The sequence below is a fragment of the Nerophis lumbriciformis genome, linkage group LG06, assembly GCF_033978685.3.
Source record: "Nerophis lumbriciformis linkage group LG06, RoL_Nlum_v2.1, whole genome shotgun sequence".
Lineage (NCBI taxonomy): Eukaryota > Metazoa > Chordata > Actinopteri > Syngnathiformes > Syngnathidae > Nerophis > Nerophis lumbriciformis.
In genome coordinates, this window is record NC_084553.2 from 12,610,951 (window position 1) to 12,615,950 (window position 5,000).

Genomic DNA, 5,000 nt, shown 5'->3' on the forward strand with positions numbered 1-5,000 from the left:
ATAAGAGTCTCAGGAAGCTGGCGTGCACAAGCTAGCAAGCTACGGAGTTTGCCGACAATGTATTTCTTGTAAAGTGTATAAAAAGGAGTACGGAAGCTGGATAAATAAGATGCCAAAAACCAACCACTTTCATGTGGTATTGGACAGAAAGGAGGACTTTTTTTCTCCTCCATTCGAAAATGCGGACGTTATCATCACCACTGTCTGATTCCAATCAATGCAAGTCATCAGAATCAGGTAATACACCAACTTATATTCTTGTCTTCATGAAAGAAAGGAATCTATATGTGTTAAACATGCTTGTATTATCTTTAAACACCTTTAACTTGTTAACAATATTAACTATATGTGTTAAACATGCTTGTATTATCTTTAAACACCTTTAACTTGTTAACAATATTAATTATATGTGTTAAACATGCTTGCGTTATCTTTAAACACCTTTAACTTGTTAACAATATTAACTATATGTGTTAAACATGCTTGTATTATCATTAAACACCTTTAACTTGTTAACAATATTAACTATATGTATTAAACATACTTGTATTTTCATTAAACACCTTTAATGTATTAACAATATTAACTATATGTGTTAAACATGCTTGTATTATCATTAAACACCTTTAACTTGTTAGCAAAAACATATGTTTCATAAATAAGTAAATATAAATTATATGTATGAATGAGGTAGATCCCCACGACTTGATCAAGTAGCTCGCCTGCAGAAAAAGTGTGAGCATCCCTGATATACGTACTGTATATACAAGTGGTAGAAAATGGATGAATATATATATATATATATATATATATATATATATATATATATATATATATATATATATATATATATATATATACACAGTATATATAGACACAATATATATATATATATGTACACAGTATATATATATACACAGTATATATATATATATATATATATATACATACAGAGAGGGAGAGAGAGAGAGACTATACATACATATAAATTATAATAATATAATGGATATATAATTAGTAATCATTTTAATTGGTTAAAGTGTTTGTGAAAGTTCAACAGCTAAAATGCGGCAAACATGGATAAGAGTCGAGAAAGTGTTTAGCATTTTTTTCCCCATCATCTCTTGTAATGGATTTAAATAGGTGTCATGTTGTTGTTGTTTTTTATGTTAATATTATTTAAAAAAAAAATTAATGTTCAATGAGCAGGTTTTGTAATGTGTATCTATGTTTGTTGAATATTTTGCGCTGGTCGCTCGGCGCCTCCGACGACGGCGTGAAGAAACTGGCCACGGTGAGAAAACACACACGCCAGACCTCAAATGAAGTGTCGTCAAAAGTGAAAAAACACTCGAGCAACAAATGTTTACCAGAACACATAAAAGCACATAAAAAGCTGCGGAGTCACGACAGTGTGACATGTTGTGCTACAGCTGTCTCGCGCACGTGTTTAAAATGCATTTATCTTTTTCTTTTTACTCTATTTTTATTTGTTTTAGCATGTTTCTTATTCATTTTTACCTGAATTTTTACTTGTTTTGGCATGTTTATTTATTTTTACCTGTTTTTTACTAGTTTTTAGTACATTTTCATTTATTTTTACCCTGTTCTTGGTTTCGGCACATTTTTAATTTTTTTTACCCTGTTTTTACTAGATTTGAGCGTGTTTCATATTTACTTTTACCCTTTTTTACTTGTTTTAAGAATTTTTCTTAATAATTTTTTTACCCTGTTTTACTTGTTTTTACCATGTTTCCTATTTATTTTTTACCCTGTTATTGCTTGTTTTAAGCATGTTTCTTATTTATTTTTTACCCTGTTTTTACTTGTTTTTAGTACATTTATAAATGATAAATGGGTTATACTTGTATAGCGCTTTTCTACCTTCAAGGTACTCAAAGCGCTTTGACAGTATTTCCACATTCACCCATTCACACACACATTCACACACTGATGGCGGGAGCTGCCATGCAAGGCGCTAACCAGCAGCCATCAGGAGCAAGGGGTGGAGTGTCTTGCCCAAGGACACAACGAACGTGACTAGGATGGTAGAAGGTGGGGATTGAACCCCAGTAACCAGCAACCCTTCGATTGCTGGCACGGCCACTCTACTAACTTCACCACGCCGTAATTTTCATTTATTTTTTACCCTGTTTTTCATTGTTTTTAGCATGTTTCTTATTTATTTTTACCCTATTACTTGTTTTAAGCATGTTTCTTATCTATTTTTACCCTGTTTTAACTTGTTTTTTAGGACATTTTCATTTATTTTTTTACCCTCTTTTTAATTGTTTTCAGCATGTTTCCTATTTATTTTTTACCCTGTTATTACTTGTTTTAAGCAAATTTCTTATTTATTTTGACCCTTTTTTTTTTAACTTGTTTTTAGTACATTTCCATTTATTTTTTACCCTGATTCTCCTTTTCTGCACCGTGACTAGGGAAGGTTGTTTGGATTGGGTCATATCAGTAATTACTGTGTTACATCGACTTAAAAAGCACAGTTAATGGCGGAGTTACGTTTATTAAATGGATACACCACTCCCGGTCAAATTGTTTATTGAACTCGTGCCGTACTTGGCCCGCGGGCCGCAGTTTGGGCACCCGCTGCGATATAGCATTGGACAAACCAGGATCTTTTTGTCCGTCTTGTGAATTCCAAAGTGAAGTTTTTCAACCAGGCTGATGGGAAGGTTGCACCACCCATTTAGCCACACCTCCCACTGATTAGTGTCACACACACACACACACACACACACACACACACACACACACACACACACACACACACACACACACACACACACACACACACACACACACACACACTTCCTCTATATATAAGATGCAACAGTAGATTGATAATGCTTGAAAGAATTTCCCGACAGGAGCGTCAAGGAGGTGCACCAGGTTGAACTTTGCAGAAGAACTTGTCGTGACTTTGGACCAGGAGAAGACCCACGACTCAGTAAGTAGCACCAACATGCTTTGAATAAATGTTTGAGAAACTGCAGGGCTGCGATGCTATTTTTCTTTTTACATCTTCTCTCATTTTTATTTGTTATTTGTATTCATTTGTGTTGCAGGGAGTTGAGGGTTAAACATTTTACCCCTTTTTGATTAATTTCAGGCGTTTTTATTTTGTCTAATGACTGAGTCTTCTTTTTTAGGTGTTAGATCAAAAATATTAAAAAAGTCTGGATTTTAAAAACTATACTCATAACAAATTACTGGCGCGTCGTTTGATTTTACTAAAATTGGATGCAGGACATGCTGCTCAATCTTAAATTAGAGAAAATATTGTTCATGCGATGTGGTTCTGAACACAATTTTTTTTTAAATATTTGGAAGCATTTCCCAGCAGGAACAAGACATTGAACCAGCGCTGAGAACTTGTTGAATTAGGTCTTGGCGTTGAGCAACTCAAACCTAACGTGAGAAAAACATGCTTTTTGACAACATTTAATCAATGTCGGGTTCTGACATTGATTTGACCATTGAATTTTGGTGATTCTACAACCAATATTTTACAACACAAATACAACGTTGAAACGACATGCTTTTTGTCAACGTTTAATCAATGTCGGGTTGTGACGTTGACTTGACCATTGGATTTTGGTCATTTTCCAACCAATATTTTACAACACAAACACAACGTTGAAACAACATGCTTTTTGACAACTTTTAATCAGTGTTGGGTTGTGACGTTGATTTGACCATTGAAATTTGGTCATTTCTCAACCAACAACGTGGATCCAACGTTAGACATCAACGGTCGCAGGTTTCCCTGCTCTTCAGGGAAAAATACCCTGAAGAGCAGGGAAACCTGCGAAACAGGCTTGTAGGGATGAAATAGCCTCTGTGTTTTTTCCTGATCGAACGTGTGTATATATATATATATATATGTATGTGTGGGAAAAAAATCACAAGACTATTTCATCTCTACAGGCCTGTTTCATGAGGGGGGTACCCTCAATCATCAGGAGATTTTAATGGGAGAATTCGCATACCATGGTTTATATAGGGCACAGAGTGGGTGGGTACAGGCTGGCGTAGGGGCGTGGTGATTGGCTCATGTGTTACCTAGGAGGTGTTTCCGTCTATGGCGGCATGCTGTTACAATTTCGCTGCGCTTGTTGAGGGATGACAGGTCTGGACGGTAAATAATAAACAGTTTCTCTTTCAAGCATAGGTTGCATCTTTTATTACCACTATTGTAAGGTGTGCTGGATGCAAGAATTTGCCATGTTATTGAATATTCAACATTATTGTCTTTGAGGTCCCAAATGTGTTTGCTGAGTTCTGTGGTATTTCGCAGGTTTTTGTTCTCGCTGCTCCTTGGCGAGGCGCGACACACTGCCAGTCCGTCATCACGGTAAATACCAAGGTTCAGATTGAGGCTAGCGAGCTGGGAGAGCAGCGAGAATACCAAGAAGCGCATATGCCAAATTTTCAAAGAGAACGGCCTACGGATCACGATTGAAGCCAACAAGCAAACCGTCAACTTCCTTGACGTCACTTTCAACCTGAGAAATAACAGCTACCAACCATTCACGAAACCCAACACAACACTGCAATACGTGCACCATGACAGCAACCACCCACCCACCACCACGAAAAGAATACCTACCGGAATCAATAAAAGGCTATCGATGCTGTCATCTAGCAAAGCTGAATTTGACCAAGCAACCCCCCGTACCAAAAAGCCCTTGATGAAAGCGGATACAATTTCACCCTCACCTATGAACCCACGCCAGGAAACCAGCCAAAAAAGAACAGAAAACGAAACAACATCATCTGGTACAACCCCCATACAGCAAAAACGTCTCAACTAACATTGGACACAAATTCCTCAATCTGATTGACAAACACTTTCCCAAAGACAACACCCTAAGAAAAGTATTCAACAAGAACAACATTAAATTGAGCTACAGCTGCATGAACAATATACGACAAATCATCTCAAACCACAACAAAACAATTGCAAATGAGCCGTCGAC

General features: G+C 36.4%; 1 protein-coding gene across 1 annotated transcript in view; it reads left to right on the forward strand.

Annotated features, from left to right (window-relative positions):
- The first annotated feature begins 2,857 nt into the window (after positions 1 to 2,857).
- The window catches only part of LOC133608273 (tryptophan 5-hydroxylase 1-like), a 17,245-nt gene continuing 15,102 nt past the window's right edge, over positions 2,858 to 5,000 (forward strand). Inside the window, exon 1 of the mRNA XM_061963474.2 lies at positions 2,858 to 2,968. The gene's annotated coding sequence lies outside the window, so the exon portion shown is untranslated. The remainder of the gene's footprint in view (positions 2,969 to 5,000) is intronic.